The sequence below is a fragment of the Manis javanica genome, chromosome 3 (assembly GCF_040802235.1).
Source record: "Manis javanica isolate MJ-LG chromosome 3, MJ_LKY, whole genome shotgun sequence".
Lineage (NCBI taxonomy): Eukaryota > Metazoa > Chordata > Mammalia > Pholidota > Manidae > Manis > Manis javanica.
The window spans coordinates 151,733,161-151,761,039 of record NC_133158.1 but is presented as its reverse complement, the minus strand read 5'-3'; positions in this window follow the sequence as shown (position 1 = coordinate 151,761,039).

The window sequence follows — 27,879 nt, the reverse complement described above, 5'->3', positions numbered from 1 at the left end:
GCTGTGACTACACATGCTCTCTTGGAGATGGGCAGCCAAGCAGGGCCACCGAGGTGACATCGGTGTGCAGGCACACAGACCAACTACTGGGCATGCACCTGCCTCAGCGCCAGCAGGCCAGCCGGGGTGCCCCGTGTGGGGCCTCGGATCTGCCCCGCAGCTCACGCAGCCACCCCAGCAGGGCCAGCCCCAGGGCAGAGCACCCGGAGGGTCCCCGCCCGCACCGGTTAGAGAGTCCAGGTGGCCACCTACCCCCAGCGGACTCGTGCCACCTACCCAGATGTTCCAACCCATGGCCACTCCTCTCAAGACCCAAAGACACAGCTAACTCACAGAAACAAACACAAGGAATCAAGAATGAGAAGGAGACAGAGGAATCACTGTGCACCTAGTGACAGTATGTTGATAAAAATGGGCCAAATCAGTAAATAGGTAGATACATTAGGTAGATGGATAGATTAGATGAGACTGATAGGTTCATGGAGATGATAGATGAGATAGATACAAAGATAGAATGATACATTAGATAGATGATATAGATACACATAGAGAGATTAGACAGACACATTAGATAGCTGATAGATTAGGTGGACAGATTAGACAGACACCTACAGACACATATAGATAGACGATAGGTAGACAGATTGATAAGATGACGGACTAGATAGATGATAGATACATTAGACAGATTAGATAGATGATATAGATTCACACAGATTAGCTAGACACATTGATATAGATACATATAGATGATAGATAATAGACGGATAGGTGATAGATTAGATAGTTTGGACAGATAGACACATAGATGAAAGTAGATGATAGTAGATAGATTAGGTAGATAGATAGATAGATAGATAGATAGATAGATAGATAGATAGATAGATAGATAGATGGATGGACAGACAGACAGGAAAGCATAATACTAAACAATGCTATAGCTCATAACCAGGAGAGCAACGATGAAAGCACAGACAAGAACTACAAACAAAAAGAAGAAAGAAATCAAGTTTAGGAAGTGCACTAAGGACACAGCTATCAATTATCACACTAAAGGGAAAGACTTTAAATGCTCCAATCGAAAGACACAGGGTTGAATGAATGCATGAAAACTCAAGACCACCTACGTGCTCCCTTACAGGAGGCTCACTTGAGATCCAAGCGCACAGACAAACTACAAGTTGAAGGGGTGGGAAAACGTCCCCTACAGAAGTGAAACCGAGAAAGAAAAAGAACAAAACTTTAAAGATGGCTTGGTAGGATTAAAGATGGCAGGCAGCATGAGAGGGGAGGCGGAAACCTCCTCCGAAAACCACATACATACATACATACAGTATGGGAATATGACAACTACACCAGATCCTGGAAGAGAAGCGGGAAAGAAGGCTGCCGTGGCAGGCCGTCACCTCAAGGTGGAGGGTGATGTACCAAGGCCGTGATCCAGAGGGACCCCGCCAGCACTTCTTCCTGCACCCGAGCTCAGCGGAGGGAGGAAGAGAAACGGAGCCGGGGAGGCGGGTGGAGGCTCAGGACCGCTGAACACCCAGCCCTGCAGATCTGCTCTGGGAGCACGAACCTACCTTACAGGATGCTCTGGAGGATGATCGGTGGGGTCGGAAAGCGAAGACGGGTGGAATACTTGGAGAGACTTGACATTCCTGCCACTTGCGGAACACAGGGAGATCCACATCCGGCCGCTGTGGGGCAAAAGAAAGGCGGGCAGTCTGAGAGGCTTCGTCACAGCGAGAGAGCTGCGAAACGGGCAAGGGTTGCACAGAGCTTGCCACTCAGAAGGAAGCACAGGTGCGCAAAACTGTCCCGGTGCACTCTGCCCCGTAGGTGGGGGAACTTTTAGGAGCTCCGGGCGCTCCAGACCCCTGGCTGGCTATGCAGCTCCAAGGCCTCCCCACCATGATGTGACTGATACACAACACGGCCTGCTGCACCTTCCTCCCCAACAGCACCGGCTCGCAAAGAGGCTGCCCCCTCCATCGCACCAGGCCAGCGACAGGACGGCCCCACCTATGGCAGCTACAGGTGCAAAGCACAGAGGCTTCTCCCTGCGTGCTCCGCAAACTGGCCCCGGCAGTGGAGACAGGCACTGCGGCCGGGAAGCAGGAGAGGCCTCTTTCCTCCTGCGGGCACCGGCACCGCTCCCGTGACCCCTGCCTGCCATCACCCCAAGGACTGAGCAGCTCCAGAGACAAAAGCTTCTGGGCGCTAGAGGGTGCCACCTACAAATAGGAAACGTCAAAGTCAAAGGAACCTGCTAACTGGACTCGAGCAATCTTCGTGAAAGGGATCTCAACATAAAAATCAGAAACATGCTCAAGGAGCTACAGCAAAAAATTGCCCCTGTCTCTTGAGCATAATTACCTGTCCCTCCCTCTCCCTCTCTCCCTCCCTCCCTCTCTCTCTCTATCTCTCTCTCTCTCTATCTATCTCTCTCTCTCTATCTATCTCTCTCTCTCTGTCTCTATCTCTTCACGAGGAGCACTTTTGAGGCCTTGTTCTGAGAGGGACGCTGGGACAGCCCAGAGCTCTCAGGTCCACCCCGGCCGGTGTCAGGGCCGTCCCACAAGGGGTCTGACCGAACTGCAATGGGGGGACGCCGCACGTGTAACTCCACAGGAGATAACAGTGCCGCACGCTAAGCCTTCCCATGAATGGCTAGGGGCTAGGTGACTCCACCGATATCAGGTGATGGCTACATCCCAGGCCTCATTTCCGTGGCAACCTTTTCTCCCTATGAAACCTGAAAGCAGCACATGGAAAGATACTATCAGTCTCCACCATCTCACTTCTCAGTTTAGGCTCGATGTTCCTGTATCACATCTTCTCTTCGTTTCAGTTTTCTCGGCGGGTTGGTGTCCTGAAAAACAAAAAAAAAAATTGAATCAGGAATGGAATGAAATGGCAGGGGGTATAAGATTCTATTTAAAACACCATCAGCAGAACAAAGACATCTTACCGTATGGGAGGATGATATTCATAGATGACACATCCGATGAGGGGTTGACATCTAAAATACGTATTAAGTGTTCATGCACTTCCACACACAAAAAGCAAATAATCCCAATCACAAAATGGGCAGAGGAGCTGAACAGACACTTCTCCAAACAAGAAATTCAGGTGGCCAACAGGCACATGAAAAGATGCTCCACATCGCTTATCATCACAGAAACGCAAACTAATACCACCATGAGATATCACCTCACACAAGTCAGGATGGCCACCACCCAGAAGACACACAACAGATGATGGCAAGGTTGTGGAGAGAGGGGAACCCTCCTACACTGCTGGTGGTGGGAGTGTAAATTGGTTCATCCGTTGAGGAAAAGCAGTGTGGAGGTTCCTCAAAAACCAAAAAATAGAAATACCATTTGACCCAGAAATCCCAATTCCAGTTATTTACGCCACAAGAATGCATCAGCCCGGTTAGCAAAAGGCAGATGCACCCCTAGGTTAATCGCAGCAGTATTTGCGATAGACAAGAAATGGAAATTTTCGTCAGTAGAGGAATGCATAAAGAACAGGTGATACATAATCAAAAAGAAGGACAAGAACAACATGATCATCTGCACAGACGCTGAAAAAGCATCTGACAAAACTCAACATCCACTCACGGTAAAAACTCTCAACAAAATGGGTCAGGAGGGCAAGTACCTCAACATAAGAAAGGCCACATATGTTAAAACCACAGCCAACATCACACTGAACAGTGAGAAGCTGAAAGCTGTTCCTCTGAGATGGGGAACAAGACAGGGATGCCCACTCTGACTGCGGTTCTTCAACATAGTACTGGAGGTCCTAGCCATGGCAAGTAGACTAAACAAACAAATACAAGGAATCCAGACTGGTAAAGAAGAAGTCGAACTCTCACTGTTTGCAGATGACATGATATTGGACTTAAAAAGAACCCGAAAGACTTCACTCCGAAACGGCTGCAACAGATATCGGAAAAGAGCAGAGGCGCAGGACACTAACTGAATGCACAGAAATCTGTGGCTTTCCCATACACTAACGGTGACCAGGAAAACCATTCGATCCACAATGGCATCAAAATGAAGAAAATACCTAGTCACAAACCAAACCAAGGAAGTGAAAGACCGAAACCCTGAAACCTATAAGACACTCACCACGTGAATTAAAGAGGACACTGACAAATGGAAACTCACCCCATGCCCTTGGCTAGGGACAATGCATATCATCAAAATGGCCATCCTGCCCAAAGCAATACGCAGATTTGATGCGATCCCTATCGAATCACCAACCGCATTCTTCAACCAACTGGAACAAGTAGTCCAAAAGTTCACCTGGAGACCCCAAAGACCCCAAATGAAGAGCCACAGCGGTCCTGAGAAGGAAGAATAAAGTGGGCGGGTGGGGGTGGATCTCCCTTCCCAACTTCCAGCTCTACCACGAAGCCACAGTAACCTAGACAGTTCGGCACTGCCACAAGAGGGAGCCACAGACCAGTGCAACAGAATAGAGACTCCACACATTAACCCCAACACATGTGGTCAATTCAGACATGATAAAGGAGCCATGGACATACCATGGGGAAGGGACCGTCTCTTCGACAGATGGTGCCGGCAAAAACAGGACAGCTACATGTAAGAGAATGAACCTGGAGCACGGTCTAACCCCACACACAAGAGCAAGTCCGAAATGGATCAAAGACCTGAATGTCACTCATGAAACCATAAACCTCTTAGAGAAAAACATGGGCAAAAATCTCTTGGACATGAACACGAGCGACTTCTGCATGAACATACCTCCCCGGGCAAGGGCAAGGGAAACAGACGCAAAAATGAACAAGGGGGACGAAACCAAGCTGAAAAGCCTCTGTTCTAAGGAGTTCTCCTGCACTATGGGAGAGTATATTCATAAAGGACAGATCCGATCAAGGGGTGACATCCAAAATACATAAAGAGCTCACACAGCTCAACAGAGGGGAGGCAAGTTCTCCAATGAAAAAATGGGCAGAGGAGCTAAACAGACTAACAGTGAACTGAATAGAAAGAGAGATCAGGAAAACCATTCCATTCACAATGGCATCAGAAAAGGAAGAAAATCCCTAGGCATAAACCAAACCAAGGAAGTGAAAGACCGAAACCCTGAAACCTATAAGACACTCAGCACAGGACGTAGAGGACCCTAACAACTGGAAACTCACCCCATGCCCTTGGCTAGGGACAATGCATATCATCAAAATGGCCATCCTGCCCAAAGCAATACGCAGATTTGATGCGATCCCTATCGAATCACCAACCGCATTCTCCAACGAACTGGAACAAGTAGTTCAGAAGTTCACATGGAGACCCCAAAGACCCCAAACGAAGAGCCACAGCGGTCCTGAGAAAGAAGAATAAAGTGGGCGGGTGGGGGTGGATCTCCCTTCCCAACTTCAAGCTCTAGTACGAAGCCACAGTAATCTAGACAGTTTGGCACTGCCACAAGAGGGAGCCACAGACCAGTGCAACAGAATAGAGACTCCACACATTAACCCCAACACATGTGGTCAATTCAGACATGATAAAGGAGCCATGGACATACCATGGGGAAGGGACCGTCTCTTCGACAGATGGTGCCGGCAGAAACAGGACAGCTACGTGTAAGAGAATGAACCTGGATCACGGTCTAACCCCACACACAAGAGCAAGTCCGAAATGGATCAAAGACCTGAATGTCACTCATGAAACCATAAACCTCTTAGAGAAAAACATGGGCAAAAATCTCTTGGACATGAACACGGGCGACTTCTGCATGAACATACCTCCCCGGGCAAGGGCAAGGGAAACAGACGCAAAAATGAACAAGGGGGACAAAACCAAGCTGAAAAGCCTCTGTACAGCAAAAGACACCATCGATAGAACAAAGAGTTATCCTGGACTATGGGAGAGTATATTCATAAATGACAGATCCGATCAAGGGGTGACATCCAATACACATAAAGAGTTCACGCACCTCAACAGACAGAAAGCAAATACTCCAATCAAAAAATGGGCAGAGGAGCTGAACAGACTCTTCCGCAAGCAAGGAATTCAAGTGGCCAACAGGCACATGAAAAGATGCTCCACCTGGCTAATCATCAGAGAAATCCAAATTAAAACCACCATGAGATATCACCTCACACAAGTCAGGATGGCCACCATCCAGAAGACACACAACAGATGTGGGCAAGGTTGTGGGAGAGGGGAACCCTCCTACACTGCTGGTGGGAACCTAAGTCAGTTCGTCCGTTGGGGAAAGCTGTGTGGAGGTTCCTCAAGGAGCTCAGAATAGAAATACCATTTCACCCAGGAATTCCACTTCTAGGAATTTACCCTAGGAATGCGGCAGCCCGGTTGGCAGAGGACAGATGCACCCCTATGTTAATCGCAGCACTATTTACAATAGACAAGAAATGGAAATGTCCATCAGTAGAGGCATGCATAAAGAAGAGGTGGTACATATACACAATGGAATATTACTCAGCCGTAAGACAAAAACAGATCCTACCGTTTGCCACAACATGGATGTAGCTAGAGGGTAGTATGCTCAGTGAAATAAGCCAGGCAGAGAAAGACAAGCACCAAATGATTTGACTCATATGTGGAGTAAAAGAACAAAGAAAAACGGAAGGATCAAAACAGCAGCAGAATCACAGAACCCAAGAATGGAGTAACAGTTACCAAAGAGAAAGGGACTGGGGTGGATGCGTTGCCAAGGGAGGGAGAAGGGTGGGGAAAAGATAGGGGGCCTTATGATTCGCATTTATAATGTGGGGGAGGGGGGCGTGGCACAGGGAGAGCTGTGCAACACAGAGAAGACACGTAGTGATTCTACAGCATCTTACTTACTACGCTGCTGTACAGTGACTGTCATCGGTTTGTGGGGGGGGGGGGTGCTTGGTGAAGGGGGGAGTCTAGTAAACATAATGTTCTTCATGTAACTGTAGATTATTGATAACAAAATGAATAAAAATAAAATATAATAAAAGTGAGAAAGTAAAAATGGTTTCCCAGTTTACTGTGTTGTGTTCTTTATATACCAGACACAGGACCCCAAAATGAGACCAAAGAGAAAGTCTGGGCTGGTAGGCCCTGTCCGAATGTGAGATGTTCCTATGCTGAAACCTGGTGGTACCTTGCCTACGCTTTCTGGGAAGCAAAGAAAGAATCTGCCTGCTAGCTAGAGTAAGGGAAGTCATGCGGTCGGACCCCTCCTCCGAATCTGTCCCCTGCCTGGCTGGCCATGGCGGAGAACGCATGCCTGGCTCGAGGCCTCCCAGAGAAGATGGGAAGGCCCGGAGCGAGGGCGGTCCACGTGCCCCGGCCGACCTGGCCTCCGGAACCGCGGGGGAAGAGGGAGGGGTGCACGGCATTGGCCATCGCACCCCGGATGCTGAGCGCAGGCAGAGCCGGCACACGGGCAGGGTGAGCCATGACAGACGCCGGCACTGCGGCCCTGAACGGTCTGCACGGCGGTCTCGCTGGCCCAAACACCTGCACGGCACTCAGCGGGCAGTCCCGGGGGCAAGGGATTCTACTGGGTTTGGCGTTGCGGCCACGCCCTGTGACCTTTGGGCAGGGGCTCCTGTGGGAGGGGCTGGTGTGCTCACGGCGGTGGGGGCCCCGTGATGCGTTCCCCCTGGGTGACATCACGGTTGCCCGGGCTCCTATGTGATGCGTCCCCTGGCTGACCAATCAGAGGTCACCCTAGCTGGGCAGCTCAGTGCGAGCTTGGCCTGAGAAGGAGTTAGAAGCTCTCCCTAGCTTCATACGCTATTCTCCTGCCTGCCTCAAACGAAGGACTAACTGACACGACGCCACCCTCGTGGGCTGCCGTCGTCAGGTCCCCACCGGCCCGACACAGGGCCGTGGAGATCATCACAACCGCCCGCCTCGGGCTGGACTGTGACGTGGAGGACGAACCTATGGAGGTAACATCAAGCTCCCGGGCCATCATCTTCTGGTCCACACCGGCCCCATGCCGGGCCGAGGGCATCATCACAACATCCGGCCTGGGGCCGAAAAGTGATGCGGACGAAGAACCTATGGACACAACACCACCCGACCGGGCCATCGTCTTCCGGTCTGCACCGGCCCCACACCAGGCCGTGGGTATCATCACAACAGCCGGCCTAGGGCCGGACAGTGATGCGGAGGAAGAACCTATGGACACAACACCACCCGACTGTGCCATCGTCTTCCGGTCCACACCGGCCCCACACCAGGCCGTGGGCGTCATCACAACAGCCGGCCTAGGGCCGGACAGTGATGCGGAGGAAGAACCTATGGACACAACACCACCCGACTGTGCCATCGTCTTCCGGTCCACACCGGCCCCACACCAGGCCGTGGGCGTCATCACAACAGCCGGCCTAGGGCCGGACAGTGATGCGGAGGAAGAACCTATGGACACAACACCACCCGACTGTGCCATCGTCTTCCGGTCCGCACCGGCCCCACGCCAGGCCGTGGGCGTCATCACAGCCGCCGGCCTCCTGGCCCCCTCCCATAACATCCTCACGGGCCCCACCCGATGCCGCACGTGGCACCGCTGCCGGAGTCAGCCCTACCCCCGACGATGGTGAAGGGCTGGGCACACCACCCTCCTCAAGGCCGTCTAGAGCCCCCATCCCCATGCCCCAGACAAGGCCGATGTTCATATCCTCCTATCCATTAAACTCTTCCCCAAATTGTGTGTGTGTATGTGTGTGTGTGTATTGTATATTCCCACTAAATCCTGTTCTTGCTAATATGTCTCTGCTCTGTTTACTCTTTCACTCAGCTGCAGAGGAAGGACTCACAGACACGAGGGATAATGTTTTGTGCCACACCAAAAGATGCAACATGTCCCATGCCCCAGTGACTGGGATGTGGAGGTAGCCGCGTTTTATGACTGTGCACGCTCGACGCGAGGTCTGCGTGCTGAGCGTTTAAGGGATGACAACCCAGGGGGAGGCAAGTCCAGAGGAGGGAGATGGGGTTGGCTTACGGGGCCCCTTCCCTCTTCTCCGCTACTGCTCTGGTAGCAAATTCCTGCTGTGACACACAGAACCTCTCTGTTCATTTTGGTTTTGAAACATGTTTAGTTCTGTGTGTGTGTGTGTGTGTGTGTGTGTGTGTGTGTGTGTGTGCGCGCGCGCGCGCCTGTGTGAGTGTGTACCACTGCCCGTATCGGTCGAAAAAGTAATAAAGGGACACGCGACAGAGCGAACAGGTTGCAAACAGTGACCAGAAAGGGTAAAGTTTTCCACTAGCTTCTGGGGATTTCCTTGCCATGTGTTTCTATACAATTTTAGGAAGATTTTGCTGGAAATGTCGCTGGGACCACTCTGAACCGTCACGGTAGTTAAGATAATAAGCCAGGACAGGAGAGCAGCAAAGAGCACCCACAGTGTGTCTCCTATGTATCAGGCCAAGCGCTACAGGCTTTACTTCTACCACCTCACTTCATCTCTCACCATGACTGACGTGGGATGACCTTATGCACCACCTTCATACATGAGCAAAAAGTTACCTCAGAATCACTTCCCTTCACAGAAAATCAATAAATGCAAGGACATAAACATTCCTAGAATTCCAGCCACCACCACCCAAATCTTTACGCTCAGCATCCTTTCAAATCCAACAGAAACATAGCTCTAAATGCTATACGATTCCATTTCAGGTAGACCTCACTCCCATCTAAATGCCGAAATGCACTGAAACTCCACCTACACCTTGACAGCAGAGGGGAGCAGTTTCCCCAGGAGCTAGCTGGCCTGCCACCTCACAGTGAGCCCACGGGCCACTAGCCCACACCAGCCCTGCGTGTCCCCAAAAGGTGGCTCCCTTAAGCTGTGACTACACATGCTCTCTTGGAGATGGGCAGCCAAGCAGGGCCACCGAGGTGACATCGGTGTGCAGGCACACAGACCAACTACTGGGCATGCACCTGCCTCAGCGCCAGCAGGCCAGCCGGGGTGCCCCGTGTGGGGCCTCGGATCTGCCCCGCAGCTCACGCAGCCACCCCAGCAGGGCCAGCCCCAGGGCAGAGCACCCGGAGGGTCCCCGCCCGCACCGGTTAGAGAGTCCAGGTGGCCACCTACCCCCAGCGGACTCGTGCCACCTACCCAGATGTTCCAACCCATGGCCACTCCTCTCAAGACCCAAAGACACAGCTAACTCACAGAAACAAACACAAGGAATCAAGAATGAGAAGGAGACAGAGGAATCACTGTGCACCTAGTGACAGTATGTTGATAAAAATGGGCCAAATCAGTAAATAGGTAGATACATTAGGTAGATGGATAGATTAGATGAGACTGATAGGTTCATGGAGATGATAGATGAGATAGATACAAAGATAGAATGATACATTAGATAGATGATATAGATACACATAGAGAGATTAGACAGACACATTAGATAGCTGATAGATTAGGTGGACAGATTAGACAGACACCTACAGACACATATAGATAGACGATAGGTAGACAGATTGATAAGATGACGGACTAGATAGATGATAGATACATTAGACAGATTAGATAGATGATATAGATTCACACAGATTAGCTAGACACATTGATATAGATACATATAGATGATAGATAATAGACGGATAGGTGATAGATTAGATAGTTTGGACAGATAGACACATAGATGAAAGTAGATGATAGTAGATAGATTAGGTAGATAGATAGATAGATAGATAGATAGATAGATAGATAGATAGATAGATAGATAGATAGATAGATGGATGGACAGACAGACAGGAAAGCATAATACTAAACAATGCTATAGCTCATAACCAGGAGAGCAACGATGAAAGCACAGACAAGAACTACAAACAAAAAGAAGAAAGAAATCAAGTTTAGGAAGTGCACTAAGGACACAGCTATCAATTATCACACTAAAGGGAAAGACTTTAAATGCTCCAATCGAAAGACACAGGGTTGAATGAATGCATGAAAACTCAAGACCACCTACGTGCTCCCTTACAGGAGGCTCACTTGAGATCCAAGCGCACAGACAAACTACAAGTTGAAGGGGTGGGAAAACGTCCCCTACAGAAGTGAAACCGAGAAAGAAAAAGAACAAAACTTTAAAGATGGCTTGGTAGGATTAAAGATGGCAGGCAGCATGAGAGGGGAGGCGGAAACCTCCTCCGAAAACCACATACATACATACATACAGTATGGGAATATGACAACTACACCAGATCCTGGAAGAGAAGCGGGAAAGAAGGCTGCCGTGGCAGGCCGTCACCTCAAGGTGGAGGGTGATGTACCAAGGCCGTGATCCAGAGGGACCCCGCCAGCACTTCTTCCTGCACCCGAGCTCAGCGGAGGGAGGAAGAGAAACGGAGCCGGGGAGGCGGGTGGAGGCTCAGGACCGCTGAACACCCAGCCCTGCAGATCTGCTCTGGGAGCACGAACCTACCTTACAGGATGCTCTGGAGGATGATCGGTGGGGTCGGAAAGCGAAGACGGGTGGAATACTTGGAGAGACTTGACATTCCTGCCACTTGCGGAACACAGGGAGATCCACATCCGGCCGCTGTGGGGCAAAAGAAAGGCGGGCAGTCTGAGAGGCTTCGTCACAGCGAGAGAGCTGCGAAACGGGCAAGGGTTGCACAGAGCTTGCCACTCAGAAGGAAGCACAGGTGCGCAAAACTGTCCCGGTGCACTCTGCCCCGTAGGTGGGGGAACTTTTAGGAGCTCCGGGCGCTCCAGACCCCTGGCTGGCTATGCAGCTCCAAGGCCTCCCCACCATGATGTGACTGATACACAACACGGCCTGCTGCACCTTCCTCCCCAACAGCACCGGCTCGCAAAGAGGCTGCCCCCTCCATCGCACCAGGCCAGCGACAGGACGGCCCCACCTATGGCAGCTACAGGTGCAAAGCACAGAGGCTTCTCCCTGCGTGCTCCGCAAACTGGCCCCGGCAGTGGAGACAGGCACTGCGGCCGGGAAGCAGGAGAGGCCTCTTTCCTCCTGCGGGCACCGGCACCGCTCCCGTGACCCCTGCCTGCCATCACCCCAAGGACTGAGCAGCTCCAGAGACAAAAGCTTCTGGGCGCTAGAGGGTGCCACCTACAAATAGGAAACGTCAAAGTCAAAGGAACCTGCTAACTGGACTCGAGCAATCTTCGTGAAAGGGATCTCAACATAAAAATCAGAAACATGCTCAAGGAGCTACAGCAAAAAATTGCCCCTGTCTCTTGAGCATAATTACCTGTCCCTCCCTCTCCCTCTCTCCCTCCCTCCCTCTCTCTCTCTATCTCTCTCTCTCTCTATCTATCTCTCTCTCTCTATCTATCTCTCTCTCTCTGTCTCTATCTCTTCACGAGGAGCACTTTTGAGGCCTTGTTCTGAGAGGGACGCTGGGACAGCCCAGAGCTCTCAGGTCCACCCCGGCCGGTGTCAGGGCCGTCCCACAAGGGGTCTGACCGAACTGCAATGGGGGGACGCCGCACGTGTAACTCCACAGGAGATAACAGTGCCGCACGCTAAGCCTTCCCATGAATGGCTAGGGGCTAGGTGACTCCACCGATATCAGGTGATGGCTACATCCCAGGCCTCATTTCCGTGGCAACCTTTTCTCCCTATGAAACCTGAAAGCAGCACATGGAAAGATACTATCAGTCTCCACCATCTCACTTCTCAGTTTAGGCTCGATGTTCCTGTATCACATCTTCTCTTCGTTTCAGTTTTCTCGGCGGGTTGGTGTCCTGAAAAACAAAAAAAAAAATTGAATCAGGAATGGAATGAAATGGCAGGGGGTATAAGATTCTATTTAAAACACCATCAGCAGAACAAAGACATCTTACCGTATGGGAGGATGATATTCATAGATGACACATCCGATGAGGGGTTGACATCTAAAATACGTATTAAGTGTTCATGCACTTCCACACACAAAAAGCAAATAATCCCAATCACAAAATGGGCAGAGGAGCTGAACAGACACTTCTCCAAACAAGAAATTCAGGTGGCCAACAGGCACATGAAAAGATGCTCCACATCGCTTATCATCACAGAAACGCAAACTAATACCACCATGAGATATCACCTCACACAAGTCAGGATGGCCACCACCCAGAAGACACACAACAGATGATGGCAAGGTTGTGGAGAGAGGGGAACCCTCCTACACTGCTGGTGGTGGGAGTGTAAATTGGTTCATCCGTTGAGGAAAAGCAGTGTGGAGGTTCCTCAAAAACCAAAAAATAGAAATACCATTTGACCCAGAAATCCCAATTCCAGTTATTTACGCCACAAGAATGCATCAGCCCGGTTAGCAAAAGGCAGATGCACCCCTAGGTTAATCGCAGCAGTATTTGCGATAGACAAGAAATGGAAATTTTCGTCAGTAGAGGAATGCATAAAGAACAGGTGATACATAATCAAAAAGAAGGACAAGAACAACATGATCATCTGCACAGACGCTGAAAAAGCATCTGACAAAACTCAACATCCACTCACGGTAAAAACTCTCAACAAAATGGGTCAGGAGGGCAAGTACCTCAACATAAGAAAGGCCACATATGTTAAAACCACAGCCAACATCACACTGAACAGTGAGAAGCTGAAAGCTGTTCCTCTGAGATGGGGAACAAGACAGGGATGCCCACTCTGACTGCGGTTCTTCAACATAGTACTGGAGGTCCTAGCCATGGCAAGTAGACTAAACAAACAAATACAAGGAATCCAGACTGGTAAAGAAGAAGTCGAACTCTCACTGTTTGCAGATGACATGATATTGGACTTAAAAAGAACCCGAAAGACTTCACTCCGAAACGGCTGCAACAGATATCGGAAAAGAGCAGAGGCGCAGGACACAAACTGAATGCACAGAAATCTGTGGCTTTCCCATACACTAACGGTGACCAGGAAAACCATTCGATCCACAATGGCATCAAAATGAAGAAAATACCTAGTCACAAACCAAACCAAGGAAGTGAAAGACCGAAACCCTGAAACCTATAAGACACTCACCACGTGAATTAAAGAGGACACTGACAAATGGAAACTCACCCCATGCCCTTGGCTAGGGACAATGCATATCATCAAAATGGCCATCCTGCCCAAAGCAATACGCAGATTTGATGCGATCCCTATCGAATCACCAACCGCATTCTTCAACCAACTGGAACAAGTAGTCCAAAAGTTCACCTGGAGACCCCAAAGACCCCAAATGAAGAGCCACAGCGGTCCTGAGAAGGAAGAATAAAGTGGGCGGGTGGGGGTGGATCTCCCTTCCCAACTTCCAGCTCTACCACGAAGCCACAGTAACCTAGACAGTTCGGCACTGCCACAAGAGGGAGCCACAGACCAGTGCAACAGAATAGAGACTCCACACATTAACCCCAACACATGTGGTCAATTCAGACATGATAAAGGAGCCATGGACATACCATGGGGAAGGGACCGTCTCTTCGACAGATGGTGCCGGCAAAAACAGGACAGCTACATGTAAGAGAATGAACCTGGAGCACGGTCTAACCCCACACACAAGAGCAAGTCCGAAATGGATCAAAGACCTGAATGTCACTCATGAAACCATAAACCTCTTAGAGAAAAACATGGGCAAAAATCTCTTGGACATGAACACGAGCGACTTCTGCATGAACATACCTCCCCGGGCAAGGGCAAGGGAAACAGACGCAAAAATGAACAAGGGGGACGAAACCAAGCTGAAAAGCCTCTGTTCTAAGGAGTTCTCCTGCACTATGGGAGAGTATATTCATAAAGGACAGATCCGATCAAGGGGTGACATCCAAAATACATAAAGAGCTCACACAGCTCAACAGAGGGGAGGCAAGTTCTCCAATGAAAAAATGGGCAGAGGAGCTAAACAGACTAACAGTGAACTGAATAGAAAGAGAGATCAGGAAAACCATTCCATTCACAATGGCATCAGAAAAGGAAGAAAATCCCTAGGCATAAACCAAACCAAGGAAGTGAAAGACCGAAACCCTGAAACCTATAAGACACTCAGCACAGGACGTAGAGGACCCTAACAACTGGAAACTCACCCCATGCCCTTGGCTAGGGACAATGCATATCATCAAAATGGCCATCCTGCCCAAAGCAATACGCAGATTTGATGCGATCCCTATCGAATCACCAACCGCATTCTCCAACGAACTGGAACAAGTAGTTCAGAAGTTCACATGGAGACCCCAAAGACCCCAAACGAAGAGCCACAGCGGTCCTGAGAAAGAAGAATAAAGTGGGCGGGTGGGGGTGGATCTCCCTTCCCAACTTCAAGCTCTAGTACGAAGCCACAGTAATCTAGACAGTTTGGCACTGCCACAAGAGGGAGCCACAGACCAGTGCAACAGAATAGAGACTCCACACATTAACCCCAACACATGTGGTCAATTCAGACATGATAAAGGAGCCATGGACATACCATGGGGAAGGGACCGTCTCTTCGACAGATGGTGCCGGCAGAAACAGGACAGCTACGTGTAAGAGAATGAACCTGGATCACGGTCTAACCCCACACACAAGAGCAAGTCCGAAATGGATCAAAGACCTGAATGTCACTCATGAAACCATAAACCTCTTAGAGAAAAACATGGGCAAAAATCTCTTGGACATGAACACGGGCGACTTCTGCATGAACATACCTCCCCGGGCAAGGGCAAGGGAAACAGACGCAAAAATGAACAAGGGGGACAAAACCAAGCTGAAAAGCCTCTGTACAGCAAAAGACACCATCGATAGAACAAAGAGTTATCCTGGACTATGGGAGAGTATATTCATAAATGACAGATCCGATCAAGGGGTGACATCCAATACACATAAAGAGTTCACGCACCTCAACAGACAGAAAGCAAATACTCCAATCAAAAAATGGGCAGAGGAGCTGAACAGACTCTTCCGCAAGCAAGGAATTCAAGTGGCCAACAGGCACATGAAAAGATGCTCCACCTGGCTAATCATCAGAGAAATCCAAATTAAAACCACCATGAGATATCACCTCACACAAGTCAGGATGGCCACCATCCAGAAGACACACAACAGATGTGGGCAAGGTTGTGGGAGAGGGGAACCCTCCTACACTGCTGGTGGGAACCTAAGTCAGTTCGTCCGTTGGGGAAAGCTGTGTGGAGGTTCCTCAAGGAGCTCAGAATAGAAATACCATTTCACCCAGGAATTCCACTTCTAGGAATTTACCCTAGGAATGCGGCAGCCCGGTTGGCAGAGGACAGATGCACCCCTATGTTAATCGCAGCACTATTTACAATAGACAAGAAATGGAAATGTCCATCAGTAGAGGCATGCATAAAGAAGAGGTGGTACATATACACAATGGAATATTACTCAGCCGTAAGACAAAAACAGATCCTACCGTTTGCCACAACATGGATGTAGCTAGAGGGTAGTATGCTCAGTGAAATAAGCCAGGCAGAGAAAGACAAGCACCAAATGATTTGACTCATATGTGGAGTAAAAGAACAAAGAAAAACGGAAGGATCAAAACAGCAGCAGAATCACAGAACCCAAGAATGGAGTAACAGTTACCAAAGAGAAAGGGACTGGGGTGGATGCGTTGCCAAGGGAGGGAGAAGGGTGGGGAAAAGATAGGGGGCCTTATGATTCGCATTTATAATGTGGGGGAGGGGGCGTGGCACAGGGAGAGCTGTGCAACACAGAGAAGACACGTAGTGATTCTACAGCATCTTACTTACTACGCTGCTGTACAGTGACTGTCATCGGTTTGTGGGGGGGGGGGTGCTTGGTGAAGGGGGGAGTCTAGTAAACATAATGTTCTTCATGTAACTGTAGATTATTGATAACAAAATGAATAAAAATAAAATATAATAAAAGTGAGAAAGTAAAAATGGTTTCCCAGTTTACTGTGTTGTGTTCTTTATATACCAGACACAGGACCCCAAAATGAGACCAAAGAGAAAGTCTGGGCTGGTAGGCCCTGTCCGAATGTGAGATGTTCCTATGCTGAAACCTGGTGGTACCTTGCCTACGCTTTCTGGGAAGCAAAGAAAGAATCTGCCTGCTAGCTAGAGTAAGGGAAGTCATGCGGTCGGACCCCTCCTCCGAATCTGTCCCCTGCCTGGCTGGCCATGGCGGAGAACGCATGCCTGGCTCGAGGCCTCCCAGAGAAGATGGGAAGGCCCGGAGCGAGGGCGGTCCACGTGCCCCGGCCGACCTGGCCTCCGGAACCGCGGGGGAAGAGGGAGGGGTGCACGGCATTGGCCATCGCACCCCGGATGCTGAGCGCAGGCAGAGCCGGCACACGGGCAGGGTGAGCCATGACAGACGCCGGCACTGCGGCCCTGAACGGTCTGCACGGCGGTCTCGCTGGCCCAAACACCTGCACGGCACTCAGCGGGCAGTCCCGGGGGCAAGGGATTCTACTGGGTTTGGCGTTGCGGCCACGCCCTGTGACCTTTGGGCAGGGGCTCCTGTGGGAGGGGCTGGTGTGCTCACGGCGGTGGGGGCCCCGTGATGCGTTCCCCCTGGGTGACATCACGGTTGCCCGGGCTCCTATGTGATGCGTCCCCTGGCTGACCAATCAGAGGTCACCCTAGCTGGGCAGCTCAGTGCGAGCTTGGCCTGAGAAGGAGTTAGAAGCTCTCCCTAGCTTCATACGCTATTCTCCTGCCTGCCTCAAACGAAGGACTAACTGACACGACGCCACCCTCGTGGGCTGCCGTCGTCAGGTCCCCACCGGCCCGACACAGGGCCGTGGAGATCATCACAACCGCCCGCCTCGGGCTGGACTGTGACGTGGAGGACGAACCTATGGAGGTAACATCAAGCTCCCGGGCCATCATCTTCTGGTCCACACCGGCCCCATGCCGGGCCGAGGGCATCATCACAACATCCGGCCTGGGGCCGAAAAGTGATGCGGACGAAGAACCTATGGACACAACACCACCCGACCGGGCCATCGTCTTCCGGTCTGCACCGGCCCCACACCAGGCCGTGGGTATCATCACAACAGCCGGCCTAGGGCCGGACAGTGATGCGGAGGAAGAACCTATGGACACAACACCACCCGACTGTGCCATCGTCTTCCGGTCCACACCGGCCCCACACCAGGCCGTGGGCGTCATCACAACAGCCGGCCTAGGGCCGGACAGTGATGCGGAGGAAGAACCTATGGACACAACACCACCCGACTGTGCCATCGTCTTCCGGTCCACACCGGCCCCACACCAGGCCGTGGGCGTCATCACAACAGCCGGCCTAGGGCCGGACAGTGATGCGGAGGAAGAACCTATGGACACAACACCACCCGACTGTGCCATCGTCTTCCGGTCCGCACCGGCCCCACGCCAGGCCGTGGGCGTCATCACAGCCGCCGGCCTCCTGGCCCCCTCCCATAACATCCTCACGGGCCCCACCCGATGCCGCACGTGGCACCGCTGCCGGAGTCAGCCCTACCCCCGACGATGGTGAAGGGCTGGGCACACCACCCTCCTCAAGGCCGTCTAGAGCCCCCATCCCCATGCCCCAGACAAGGCCGATGTTCATATCCTCCTATCCATTAAACTCTTCCCCAAATTGTGTGTGTGTATGTGTGTGTGTGTATTGTATATTCCCACTAAATCCTGTTCTTGCTAATATGTCTCTGCTCTGTTTACTCTTTCACTCAGCTGCAGAGGAAGGACTCACAGACACGAGGGATAATGTTTTGTGCCACACCAAAAGATGCAACATGTCCCATGCCCCAGTGACTGGGATGTGGAGGTAGCCGCGTTTTATGACTGTGCACGCTCGACGCGAGGTCTGCGTGCTGAGCGTTTAAGGGATGACAACCCAGGGGGAGGCAAGTCCAGAGGAGGGAGATGGGGTTGGCTTACGGGGCCCCTTCCCTCTTCTCCGCTACTGCTCTGGTAGCAAATTCCTGCTGTGACACACAGAACCTCTCTGTTCATTTTGGTTTTGAAACATGTTTAGTTCTGTGTGTGTGTGTGTGTGTGTGTGTGTGTGTGTGTGTGTGCGCGCGCGCGCCTGTGTGAGTGTGTACCACTGCCCGTATCGGTCGAAAAAGTAATAAAGGGACACGCGACAGAGCGAACAGGTTGCAAACAGTGACCAGAAAGGGTAAAGTTTTCCACTAGCTTCTGGGGATTTCCTTGCCATGTGTTTCTATACAATTTTAGGAAGATTTTGCTGGAAATGTCGCTGGGACCACTCTGAACCGTCACGGTAGTTAAGATAATAAGCCAGGACAGGAGAGCAGCAAAGAGCACCCACAGTGTGTCTCCTATGTATCAGGCCAAGCGCTACAGGCTTTACTTCTACCACCTCACTTCATCTCTCACCATGACTGACGTGGGATGACCTTATGCACCACCTTCATACATGAGCAAAAAGTTACCTCAGAATCACTTCCCTTCACAGAAAATCAATAAATGCAAGGACATAAACATTCCTAGAATTCCAGCCACCACCACCCAAATCTTTACGCTCAGCATCCTTTCAAATCCAACAGAAACATAGCTCTAAATGCTATACGATTCCATTTCAGGTAGACCTCACTCCCATCTAAATGCCGAAATGCACTGAAACTCCACCTACACCTTGACAGCAGAGGGGAGCAGTTTCCCCAGGAGCTAGCTGGCCTGCCACCTCACAGTGAGCCCACGGGCCACTAGCCCACACCAGCCCTGCGTGTCCCCAAAAGGTGGCTCCCTTAAGCTGTGACTACACATGCTCTCTTGGAGATGGGCAGCCAAGCAGGGCCACCGAGGTGACATCGGTGTGCAGGCACACAGACCAACTACTGGGCATGCACCTGCCTCAGCGCCAGCAGGCCAGCCGGGGTGCCCCGTGTGGGGCCTCGGATCTGCCCCGCAGCTCACGCAGCCACCCCAGCAGGGCCAGCCCCAGGGCAGAGCACCCGGAGGGTCCCCGCCCGCACCGGTTAGAGAGTCCAGGTGGCCACCTACCCCCAGCGGACTCGTGCCACCTACCCAGATGTTCCAACCCATGGCCACTCCTCTCAAGACCCAAAGACACAGCTAACTCACAGAAACAAACACAAGGAATCAAGAATGAGAAGGAGACAGAGGAATCACTGTGCACCTAGTGACAGTATGTTGATAAAAATGGGCCAAATCAGTAAATAGGTAGATACATTAGGTAGATGGATAGATTAGATGAGACTGATAGGTTCATGGAGATGATAGATGAGATAGATACAAAGATAGAATGATACATTAGATAGATGATATAGATACACATAGAGAGATAAGACAGACACATTAGATAGCTGATAGATTAGGTGGACAGATTAGACAGACACCTACAGACACATATAGATAGACGATAGGTAGACAGATTGATAAGATGACGGACTAGATAGATGATAGATACATTAGACAGATTAGATAGATGATATAGATTCACACAGATTAGCTAGACACATTGATATAGATACATATAGATGATAGATAATAGACGGATAGGTGATAGATTAGATAGTTTGGACAGATAGACACATAGATGAAAGTAGATGATAGTAGATAGATTAGGTAGATAGATAGATAGATAGATAGATAGATAGATAGATAGATAGATAGATAGATAGATAGATGGATGGACAGACAGACAGGAAAGCATAATACTAAACAATGCTATAGCTCATAACCAGGAGAGCAACGATGAAAGCACAGACAAGAACTACAAACAAAAAGAAGAAAGAAATCAAGTTTAGGAAGTGCACTAAGGACACAGCTATCAATTATCACACTAAAGGGAAAGACTTTAAATGCTCCAATCGAAAGACACAGGGTTGAATGAATGCATGAAAACTCAAGACCACCTACGTGCTCCCTTACAGGAGGCTCACTTGAGATCCAAGCGCACAGACAAACTACAAGTTGAAGGGGTGGGAAAACGTCCCCTACAGAAGTGAAACCGAGAAAGAAAAAGAACAAAACTTTAAAGATGGCTTGGTAGGATTAAAGATGGCAGGCAGCATGAGAGGGGAGGCGGAAACCTCCTCCGAAAACCACATACATACATACATACAGTATGGGAATATGACAACTACACCAGATCCTGGAAGAGAAGCGGGAAAGAAGGCTGCCGTGGCAGGCCGTCACCTCAAGGTGGAGGGTGATGTACCAAGGCCGTGATCCAGAGGGACCCCGCCAGCACTTCTTCCTGCACCCGAGCTCAGCGGAGGGAGGAAGAGAAACGGAGCCGGGGAGGCGGGTGGAGGCTCAGGACCGCTGAACACCCAGCCCTGCAGATCTGCTCTGGGAGCACGAACCTACCTTACAGGATGCTCTGGAGGATGATCGGTGGGGTCGGAAAGCGAAGACGGGTGGAATACTTGGAGAGACTTGACATTCCTGCCACTTGCGGAACACAGGGAGATCCACATCCGGCCGCTGTGGGGCAAAAGAAAGGCGGGCAGTCTGAGAGGCTTCGTCACAGCGAGAGAGCTGCGAAACGGGCAAGGGTTGCACAGAGCTTGCCACTCAGAAGGAAGCACAGGTGCGCAAAACTGTCCCGGTGCACTCTGCCCCGTAGGTGGGGGAACTTTTAGGAGCTCCGGGCGCTCCAGACCCCTGGCTGGCTATGCAGCTCCAAGGCCTCCCCACCATGATGTGACTGATACACAACACGGCCTGCTGCACCTTCCTCCCCAACAGCACCGGCTCGCAAAGAGGCTGCCCCCTCCATCGCACCAGGCCAGCGACAGGACGGCCCCACCTATGGCAGCTACAGGTGCAAAGCACAGAGGCTTCTCCCTGCGTGCTCCGCAAACTGGCCCCGGCAGTGGAGACAGGCACTGCGGCCGGGAAGCAGGAGAGGCCTCTTTCCTCCTGCGGGCACCGGCACCGCTCCCGTGACCCCTGCCTGCCATCACCCCAAGGACTGAGCAGCTCCAGAGACAAAAGCTTCTGGGCGCTAGAGGGTGCCACCTACAAATAGGAAACGTCAAAGTCAAAGGAACCTGCTAACTGGACTCGAGCAATCTTCGTGAAAGGGATCTCAACATAAAAATCAGAAACATGCTCAAGGAGCTACAGCAAAAAATTGCCCCTGTCTCTTGAGCATAATTACCTGTCCCTCCCTCTCCCTCTCTCCCTCCCTCCCTCTCTCTCTCTATCTCTCTCTCTCTCTATCTATCTCTCTCTCTCTATCTATCTCTCTCTCTCTGTCTCTATCTCTTCACGAGGAGCACTTTTGAGGCCTTGTTCTGAGAGGGACGCTGGGACAGCCCAGAGCTCTCAGGTCCACCCCGGCCGGTGTCAGGGCCGTCCCACAAGGGGTCTGACCGAACTGCAATGGGGGGACGCCGCACGTGTAACTCCACAGGAGATAACAGTGCCGCACGCTAAGCCTTCCCATGAATGGCTAGGGGCTAGGTGACTCCACCGATATCAGGTGATGGCTACATCCCAGGCCTCATTTCCGTGGCAACCTTTTCTCCCTATGAAACCTGAAAGCAGCACATGGAAAGATACTATCAGTCTCCACCATCTCACTTCTCAGTTTAGGCTCGATGTTCCTGTATCACATCTTCTCTTCGTTTCAGTTTTCTCGGCGGGTTGGTGTCCTGAAAAACAAAAAAAAAAATTGAATCAGGAATGGAATGAAATGGCAGGGGGTATAAGATTCTATTTAAAACACCATCAGCAGAACAAAGACATCTTACCGTATGGGAGGATGATATTCATAGATGACACATCCGATGAGGGGTTGACATCTAAAATACGTATTAAGTGTTCATGCACTTCCACACACAAAAAGCAAATAATCCCAATCACAAAATGGGCAGAGGAGCTGAACAGACACTTCTCCAAACAAGAAATTCAGGTGGCCAACAGGCACATGAAAAGATGCTCCACATCGCTTATCATCACAGAAACGCAAACTAATACCACCATGAGATATCACCTCACACAAGTCAGGATGGCCACCACCCAGAAGACACACAACAGATGATGGCAAGGTTGTGGAGAGAGGGGAACCCTCCTACACTGCTGGTGGTGGGAGTGTAAATTGGTTTCATCCGTTGAGGAAAAAGCAGTGCTGGAGGTTCCTCAAAAACCAAAAAATAGAAATACCATTTGACCCAGAAATCCCAATTCCAGTTATTTACGCACAAAGAATGCATCAGCCCGGTTAGCAAAAGGCAGATGCACCCCCTAGGTTAATCGCAGCAGTATTTGCGATAGACAAGAAATGGAAATTTTCGTCAGTAGAGGAATGCATAAAGAACAGGTGATACATAATCAAAAAGAAGGACAAGAACAACATGATCATCTGCACAGACGCTGAAAAAGCATCTGACAAAACTCAACATCCACTCACGGTAAAAACCTCTCAACAAAATGGGTCAGGAGGGCAAGTACCTCAACATAAGAAAGGCCACATATGTTAAAACCACAGCCAACATCACACTGAACAGTGAGAAGCTGAAAGCTGTTCCTCTGAGATGGGGAACAAGACAGGGATGCCCACTCTGACTGCGGTTCTTCAACATAGTACTGGAGGTCCTAGCCATGGCAAGTAGACTAAACAAACAAATACAAGGAATCCAGACTGGTAAAGAAGAAGTCGAACTCTCACTGTTTGCAGATGACATGATATTGGACTTAAAAAAAAACCGAAAGACTTCACTCCGAAACGGCTGCAACAGATATCGGAAAAGAGCAGAGGCGCAGGACACAAACTGAATGCACAGAAATCTGTGGCTTTCCCATACACTAACGGTGACCAGGAAAACCATTCGATCCACAATGGCATCAAAATGAAGAAAATACCTAGTCACAAACCAAACCAAGGAAGTGAAAGACCGAAACCCTGAAACCTATAAGACACTCACCACGTGAATTAAAGAGGACACTGACAAATGGAAACTCACCCCATGCCCTTGGCTAGGGACAATGCATATCATCAAAATGGCCATCCTGCCCAAAGCAATACGCAGATTTGATGCGATCCCTATCGAATCACCAACCGCATTCTTCAACCAACTGGAACAAGTAGTCCAAAAGTTCACCTGGAGACCCCAAAGACCCCAAATGAAGAGCCACAGCGGTCCTGAGAAGGAAGAATAAAGTGGGCGGGTGGGGGTGGATCTCCCTTCCCAACTTCCAGCTCTACCACGAAGCCACAGTAACCTAGACAGTTCGGCACTGCCACAAGAGGGAGCCACAGACCAGTGCAACAGAATAGAGACTCCACACATTAACCCCAACACATGTGGTCAATTCAGACATGATAAAGGAGCCATGGACATACCATGGGGAAGGGACCGTCTCTTCGACAGATGGTGCCGGCAAAAACAGGACAGCTACATGTAAGAGAATGAACCTGGAGCACGGTCTAACCCCACACACAAGAGCAAGTCCGAAATGGATCAAAGACCTGAATGTCACTCATGAAACCATAAACCTCTTAGAGAAAAACATGGGCAAAAATCTCTTGGACATGAACACGAGCGACTTCTGCATGAACATACCTCCCCGGGCAAGGGCAAGGGAAACAGACGCAAAAATGAACAAGGGGGACGAAACCAAGCTGAAAAGCCTCTGTTCTAAGGAGTTCTCCTGCACTATGGGAGAGTATATTCATAAAGGACAGATCCGATCAAGGGGTGACATCCAAAATACATAAAGAGCTCACACAGCTCAACAGAGGGGAGGCAAGTTCTCCAATGAAAAAATGGGCAGAGGAGCTAAACAGACTAACAGTGAACTGAATAGAAAGAGAGATCAGGAAAACCATTCCATTCACAATGGCATCAGAAAAGGAAGAAAATCCCTAGGCATAAACCAAACCAAGGAAGTGAAAGACCGAAACCCTGAAACCTATAAGACACTCAGCACAGGACGTAGAGGACCCTAACAACTGGAAACTCACCCCATGCCCTTGGCTAGGGACAATGCATATCATCAAAATGGCCATCCTGCCCAAAGCAATACGCAGATTTGATGCGATCCCTATCGAATCACCAACCGCATTCTCCAACGAACTGGAACAAGTAGTTCAGAAGTTCACATGGAGACCCCAAAGACCCCAAACGAAGAGCCACAGCGGTCCTGAGAAAGAAGAATAAAGTGGGCGGGTGGGGGTGGATCTCCCTTCCCAACTTCAAGCTCTAGTACGAAGCCACAGTAATCTAGACAGTTTGGCACTGCCACAAGAGGGAGCCACAGACCAGTGCAACAGAATAGAGACTCCACACATTAACCCCAACACATGTGGTCAATTCAGACATGATAAAGGAGCCATGGACATACCATGGGGAAGGGACCGTCTCTTCGACAGATGGTGCCGGCAGAAACAGGACAGCTACGTGTAAGAGAATGAACCTGGATCACGGTCAACCCCCACACAAAAGAGCAAGTCCGAAATGAATCAAAGACCTGAATGTCACTCATGAAACCATAAACCTCTTAGAAAAAAACATGGGCAAAAAATCTCTTGGACATGAACACGGGGCGACTTCCTGCATGAACATACCTCCCCGGGCAAGGGCAAGGGAAACAGACGCAAAAATGAACAAGGGGGACAAAACCAAGCTGAAAAGCCTCTGTACAGCAAAAGACACCATCGATAGAAACAAAGAGTTATCCTGGACTATGGGAGAGTATATTCATAAATGACAGATCCGATCAAGGGGTGACATCCAATACACATAAAGAGTTCACGCACCTCAACAGACAGAAAGCAAATACTCCAATCAAAAAATGGGCAGAGGAGCTGAACAGACTCTTCCGCAAGCAAGGAATTCAAGTGGCCAACAGGCACATGAAAAGATGCTCCACCTGGCTAATCATCAGAGAAATCCAAATTAAAACCACCATGAGATATCACCTCACACAAGTCAGGATGGCCACCATCCAGAAGACACACAACAGATGTGGGCAAGGTTGTGGGAGAGGGGAACCCTCCTACACTGCTGGTGGGAACCTAAGTCAGTTCGTCCGTTGGGGGAAAGCTGTGTGGAGGTTCCTCAAGGAGCTCAGAATAGAAATACCATTTCACCCAGGAATTCCACTTCTAGGAATTTACCCTAGGAATGCGGCAGCCCGGTTGGCAGAGGACAGATGCACCCCTATGTTAATCGCAGCACTATTTACAATAGACAAGAAATGGAAATGTCCATCAGTAGAGGCATGCATAAAGAAGAGGTGGGACAGATACACAATGGAATATTACTCAGCCGTAAGACAAAAAACAGATCCTACCGTTTGCCACAACATGGGATGTAGCTAGAGGGTAGTATGCTCAGTGAAATAAGCCAGGCGGGAGAAAGACAAGCACCAAATGATTTGACTCATATGTGGAGTAAAAGAACAAAGAAAAACGGAAGGATCAAAACAGCAGCAGAATCACAGAACCCAAGAATGGAGTAACAGTTACCAAAGAGAAGGGGACTGGGGTGGATGCGTTGCCAAGGGAGGGAGAAGGGTGGGGAAAAGATAGGGGGCCTTATGATTCGCATTTATAATGTGGGGGAGGGGGCGTGGCACAGGGAGAGCTGTGCAACACAGAGAAGACACGTAGTGATTCTACAGCATCTTACTTACTACTCTGCTGTACAGTGACTGTCATCGGTTTGTGGGGGGGGGGGTGCTTGGTGAAGGGGGGGAGTCTAGTAAACATAATGTTCTTCGTGTAACTGTAGATTATTGATAACAAAATGAATAAAAATAAAATATAATAAAAGTGAGAAAAGTAAAAATGGTTTCCCAGTTTACTGTGTTGTGTTCTTTATATACCAGACACAGGACCCCAAAATGAGACCAAAGAGAAAGTCTGGGCTGGTAGGCCCTGTTCCAATGTGAGATGTTCCTATGCTGAAACCTGCTGGTACCTTGCCTACGCTTACTGGGAAGCAAAGAAAGAATCTGCCTGCTAGCTAGAGTAAGGGAAGTCATGCGGTCGGACCCCTCCTCCGAATCTGTCCCCCTGCCTGGCTGGCCATGGCGGAGAACGCATGCCTGGCTCGAGGCCTCCCAGAGAAGATGGGAAGGCCCGGAGCGAGGGGCGGTCCACGTGCCCCGGCCGACCTGGCCTCCGGAACCGCGGGGGAAGAGGGAGGGGTGCACGGCATTGGCCATCGCACCCCGGATGCTGAGCGCAGGCAGAGCCGGCACGACGGGCAGGGTGAGCCATGACAGACGCCGGCACTGCGGCCGCTGAACGGTCTGCACGGCGGTCTCGCTGGCCCCAAACACCTGCACGGCACTCAGCGGGCAGTCCCGGGGGGCAAGGGATTCTACTGGGGTTTGGCGTTTGCGGCCACGCCCTGTGACCTTTGGGCAGGGGTCTCCTGTGGGAGGGGGCTGGTGTGCTCACGGCGGGTGGGGGGCCCCGTGATGCGTTCCCCCTGGGTGACATCACGGTTGCCCGGGCTCCTATGTGATGCGTCCCCTGGCTGACCAATCAGAGGTCACCCTAGCTGGGCAGCTCAGTGCGAGCTTGGCCTGAGAAGGAGTTAGAAGCTCTCCCTAGCTTCATACGCTATTCTCCTGCCTGCCTCAAACGAAGGACTAACTGACACGACGCCACCCCTCGTGGGCTGCCGTCGTCAGGTCCCCACCGGCCCGACACAGGGCCGTGGAGATCATCACAAACCGCCCGCCTCGGGCTGGACTGTGACGTGGAGGACGAACCTATGGAGGTAACATCAAGCTCCCGGGCCATCATCTTCTGGTCCACACCGGCCCCCATGCCGGGCCGAGGGCATCATCACAACATCCGGCCTGGGGCCGAAAAGTGATGCGGACGAAGAACCTATGGACACAACACCACCCGACCGGGCCATCGTCTTCCGGTCTGCACCGGCCCCCACACCAGGCCGTGGGGTATCATCACAACAGCCGGCCTAGGGGCCGGACAGTGATGCGGAGGAAGAACCTATGGACACAACACCACCCGACTG